This window comes from Benincasa hispida, chromosome 11 (assembly GCF_027475165.1).
Source record: "Benincasa hispida cultivar pf3 chromosome 11, pf3_genome.v1.1, whole genome shotgun sequence".
Lineage (NCBI taxonomy): Eukaryota > Viridiplantae > Streptophyta > Magnoliopsida > Cucurbitales > Cucurbitaceae > Benincasa > Benincasa hispida.
Genome location: NC_143488.1, coordinates 22476232 through 22482231, shown reverse-complemented (window position 1 = coordinate 22482231; position 6000 = coordinate 22476232).

Sequence of the window (6000 nt, the reverse complement as noted above, 5' to 3'; positions counted from 1 at the left end):
TCAAATCCTCTGAAGATAGCTCTGCATCTGCTCTGCCACTTAAGGAATAAGAGATTTGTAACTCATCGGTTTAGGTGGTTACTGTTAATATTGTACACATGTTATTGTTGCTCATATAAGGACTAGGGTTTTTGGGTTTTGGGACTTATTAATCTATTGTTGTAATGACTCTAAATATGTTATGTTTCTAAATTAACAAATTTTTGGCCTAAAGACATTTCGCTGTATATAAGTTATATTTTGGTATCAGAGTTATTCCGCAAGAGTTATTAGGCAGTAAGTGTCAGCCAAAGGGTTGATAACTGCTGCACCCTTCTCTAGGCTAAGAGGGTGGTCTGAGGCGGGGTGTGACAGCTTGGTATCAAAGCAAAGGTATACGTAAACTTGGGAAAGGTTTAAGCTAATTTAGTATTAAAGCATAAGGTATTGGGTGAAAGAGAGAGTTTGTGCATTAGATTAAGTCCCATAGATAAGTCTCTAACATGTGTACTTAATAATTAGGCAAAGATGCTGAGAAAATGTGGCAGGCTGAGCAGGCTGACTGAGGAGAGGAATGTTGACCCTACCAGCGGAGGTCCTGAAGTTGGACGGGACCTAGATCAGGAAGCAACTTCTGCAAACGAGTCGAGTACACCAAGGGTAGGTGTAGAACCCCAAATGGATGATCAAGTATTTGATAGAATCACTCGAAGATTGTCGGCGAGTGTAGGATCGATTCAAAACAATCCAAAAAAGAAATTCGGCATCGAGAGGCTAAAAGCTTTAGAAACCACGATGTTCGATGGAGCCACAAATACAGTAGATGCTGAGATCTGGTTAGATTTGATTGAGAAATGTTTTAATGTTATGAGGTGCCCTGAGGACCCTAAGGTCGAGTTAGCGGCATTCTTGCTGCAAAAAGGGGCTGGAAAGTGGTGGAAAGTGATAGAGGCTAGAAGGAATAGTTCAGAAACTATGACTTGGTTTGAGTTCAGACAAGTATTTGAAGATAAATACTACCCTAGTTCTTTTAAAGAAGTAAAGAGGGAGGAATTCCTTAGGCTAACTCAGGGAGTGATGATGGTTGTTGAGTATGAACAAAGATTTACTGAGTTATCTCAATACGCCCTCCCAATCATCGCGGAAGAGAAGAAGAGGTGTAGAAGATTTGAGAATGGCCTAAGAAGAAAAATACGTACACTCGTTACCTCTACATCCAATTGGGTGAATTTCACTCAGTTAGTTAAGATCGCTATCGAGTAGAGGAGAGTGTAGCGAGGGAAGATGTACTCCAGCCAAGTGAAAGATAGTTTAGAATGCCTGGAGAAATGCTGAGTAAGAGTTTAAGACCCCCGGACTCTGGACAGCCGGGTATGAGGAATTTTTTAGGCATAAGCCAACAAAGTTCAAGTCAAAAGAGGTCAAGACCTACAGCTGGACAGAGTGGTAAATCAGTATCAGGTCGTGCTAGCGAGTCAGTAGCTAGTACAGAGAGGAAACCTCTTTGTGTAAACTGTGGAGGGCCTCATACAGGAGTATGTTATGGCAATAGGAATGTGTGCTTCCAGTGCGGACAAGCTGGGCATTTCAAAAGAGATTGTCCTCAACTAGGTCATGGAGCACAGAACAAGCAAAGAGGAATTACCCAGCCTAGAGCGACCGGAACTAGAGGTGAGGGATCCAGTGTAGCTAAGCAGAAAGGGGTAACTGGACGACCCAAACAGCAGCAGCAGCAGGGTAGAGTATATGTTATAACACACCAGGAAGCGGAAGAGGCTCCAAATGTCGTAACTAGTACGATAACTTTATGTAATCAATTCGCTTATGCATTATTTGATCCTGGTGCTACGCACTCATTCATATTAGCATGTGTGCATTACATATAGATAAAGTGCCTGAGTGTATGAATGAGGATTTGTTTATCTCTACGCCTGTAGGAGATACTCTAGTTGTACATGAGTATTACAAGAATTGTGAAGTAATTCTTGGAAATCAGAGTTTATGGGTTGATTTGATTCCATTCGAATTACTAGAGTTTGATGTTATCTGAGGTATGAATAACACTATGCCACTATGCCAATAGGAAACCAGGCGAAAAAGAAATAACCCTGGTAGGAAGTAAAAGAATACTTCCAGGAAGCTTAATATCAGCAATAAAGGCTGGGAAATTGTTGAGTAAAGGATGTGAAGCCTATTTAGCCTATGTAGCAGTTTCACAGGATAAGAAACTGAAACCTTAGAATGTACCTGTGGTACAAGAATTCTTAGATGTGTTCCCTGATGAGTTGCCAGGTTTACCACCTGACAGGGAAATAGAGTTTACTATCGAGTTAGTTCCGGGTACAGCAGTTATATCCCAGGCACCATATAGGATGGCACCAACAAAACTGAAGGAACTAAAAGTTCAGTTACAGGAACTTGTGCATAAAGGGTACATTAGACCCAATGTGTCTCCTTGGGGAGCGCCAGTCTTGTTTGTTAAGATGAAAGACGGTACTCTTAGATTATGCATAGACTATAGACAGTTGAATAAGGTGACCATTAAAATTAAGTACCCATTGCCTCGTATAGATGATCTCTTCGATCATTTAAAGGGAGCCACGGTGTTCTCTAAGATAGATTTCAGATCAGGTTATCACCAGTTGAAGGTGAAAGACACTGATATTCCAAAAACTGCATTCAGAACTAGATATTGACATTTTGAGTTCCTAGTAATGTCGTCTGGATTGACAAATTCTCCTACGGTATTTATGGACTTGATGAATAGGATATTTCATCATTATCTGGATCAGTTTGTGATAGTTTTCATAGATGAAATACTAGTGTATTCAAGTAGTGCAGAGAAGTACAAAGAACATCTGAGAATGGTGTTACAAATTCTAAGAGAAAAGGAGTTATATGCCAAATTTAGTAAGTGTGATTTTTGGTTAAATCAAGTCGTATTCTTTGGGCATATAGTTTCAGCTGATGGAGTTAGCATTGATTCCAAAAAGATAGAAGCAATAGTTAATTGGGAACGACCCCTGAATGTAACTGAAATACGTAGTTTTTTAGGTTTAACAGGTTATTATAGGAGATTCGTGGAGGATTTTTCTAAGATAGCTCTTCCATTGATAAATCTGACCAGAAAAGATGCGAACTTTAAGTGGTCACCAGAATGCGATCATAGTTTTCAAGTATTGAAACAGAGGTTAGTGTTAGCACCAGTATTAACTCTACCTGCACCAGGTAAAGAGTTTGAGGTCTATTGTGATGCATCCCAACAAGGGTTAGGATGTGTTCTGATGCAAGAGGGAAAGGTAGTAGCTTATGCTTCTCGACAGTTAAAGAAGCATAAACATAACTACCCTACACATGGTTCGGAGTTAGCGGTAGTTGTGTTAGCTCTAAAGTTGTGGAGACATTACTTGTTTGGTGAGCAATGTCATATACTTACGGATCATAAAAGTCTAAAGCATATCTTTGATCAGAAGGAACTGAACTTGAGACAAAGAAGATGGCTCAAGTTGATCAAAGACTATGACTGTACCATTGACTATCACCCAGGTAAAGAAAATGTAGTAGCTGATGCTTTAAGTCGAAAAACTAGATCAACTAGAGCTAGTATCAATTTAGTGAAGGGTACACTGATTTATGAGTTGTATAATGCTAGGGCAGCATTATCAATCGGTAAAAAAGGAAGATTACTAGCTTCATTTCAAGTGCGTCCTACGCTCGTAGAAGATATTCTACATGAGCAATTAAAGGATTATGATCTTCAGAAGTTAGTTGAAGATGTAGATAAAGGATTGAGGACGGACTACCAATTAAGAGCTGACAAAGTGCTATTGAAAGAAGGTAGGATATGCATACCTAAGGACTTATCACTTAAACAAGCTATTCTAGAGGAAGCACATAGTTCGGCCTATGTTATGCATCTAGGCAGTACAAAGATGTACAGAACATTAAACAGATCTACTAGTGGCCTCGTATGAAAAGAGAAATAGCGGAGTATGTTGATAAATGCCTAATATGTCAACAAGTTATATCAGAAAGACAGAGGCCAGCAGGATTACTTAATCCACTCCCAGTACTAGAGTGGAAATGGGAGCATATTACGATGGATTTCCTGTTTGGATTACCTAAGACACCAGTGAACTATGATGGTATATGGGTAATTGTGGATAAATTGACAGAAATAGCTAAGTTTTGACCTGTTAAAGTTACTTAACCCTAGATCAATTAGCTAAGCTGTATGTTGATCGAGTTGTGATTCAGTTTGGAACTCCAGTTTCAATTATATCAGATTAAGACTCCAGATTTACATCAAAGTTTTGGCCTAGTTTACAGAAAGCTATGGGAACCAAGTTATATTTTAGTACTGCTTTTCATCCACAGACGGATGGTCAGTTTGAACGGACAATCCAGACATTAAAGGACATGCTGAGAGCATGTGTATTGCAATTTAAGGGCAATTAGGATACGCATCTGTCGTTAATCAAATTTGCGTATAACAAAAATTACCATTCAGGTATCAAGATGGCACTGTATGAGGCACTATACGGAAGGCTATGTAGAACTCCGATATGTTGGAATGAAGTCGGTGAGAGGAAATTACTAGGTCTAGAACTTGTGCAACAGACATGAAACAGTGTTAAAATTATAAGAGATAATCTTAAGATGGTTCAAGATAGGCAAAAGAATTATGCTGATAAGCAGAGAAGAGAATTAGAATTTGAAGTTGGTGATAAAGTATTTATGAAGTTATCTCCAGTGAAAGGAATACTCAGATTCGGTAGGAAAGGAAAATTAAGCCCAAGATATATTGGACCCTATGAGATAATAGAAAGAGTTGGCCCAATGGCATAAGATTGGATTTACCTCCAGAATTATCTCATATTCATGATGTGTTTCATGTGGTAATGCTTAGAAAGTATGTGTCAGATCCTACCCATGTTTTGCCTGAGCAACTGGTATAGTTGAGAGAAAATTTGTCCTATGAAGAGGAACCAGTGGAAATTCTTGACAGAAAATAACAAGTCTTAAGGAATAAAAAAATCCCATTGGTAAAGGTATTATGGCGGAACCATAACATGGAAGAAGCTATAACATCATCAAAACATCAGAATACATGGATTAAAACATCCCATTGGTTGCATACAAGGATGAAAACATCAGGATAACATCATCAAAACCATGTGTCTTCTTAGGAGGAAAGCCTTAAGCCTTAAGAATGTGAGGTGGTGGCATTAGATTGGAGGCTCATGCGTTGGCAAGGTGGGATGAAGATACTTAGCTTGCGATGACCACAGCATTGCATTGATGGGATGAGAAGAAGACACTTGGCCATGCAGCCAAGTAGGTGGTGTCAACTCCGGAGAAGGTTTGGATGCCTATAAATAGAGCCATGAGACTTCATTTTTAGATCACAATTCAGAAATATCGTAAAAAGAGTGGGAGAGTTGAGCAAACCTTGCATTGGAGCCAAATCCATGCGTTAGTCATAGACGACGCATTGGACAGTGAAGTCTGAAGAGGACACATCAAATTGGGACGAGGAGTTCTCCCAATTTACTTGTGAGTTTGGACTGATTTCAAAGCCACCTGAAAGCTCTAAAAGTATAGTTTTTAGGGTATGGCTGTTGAAGGAAAAGCCTGAAGGGATTAGGTTGGAAACTGAGAAGAAGATAGAAGGGTCAGGCTGTCAGATCAGCTTGGGCCAGTCTTGAAGATCTGTGATTTCAGCCAAACCACGAAGATTTCTAAGCTTAAATTTTAGGGTAAACTTCATGAGACATTTAAGAACATGTTTGTAGAAGGAAGTATCTCAAAATACGGTTCAAAACTATGAGTAATCTAAGCTGTAAGTTGAATCTTGATTCTAGGGGTGAAAAGGGAACCCGAGGTAGAAAAGGGAGCTACTAGAGTGAAAAGCTCCTAAGCAATCAAGGTGAGTGGCTACAACATTTTGACTAAAACATTTGCTTAAATGTTTGATTACAACATGTTACAGAATGTTTGTTTTAAAGAAGAATATTCTCA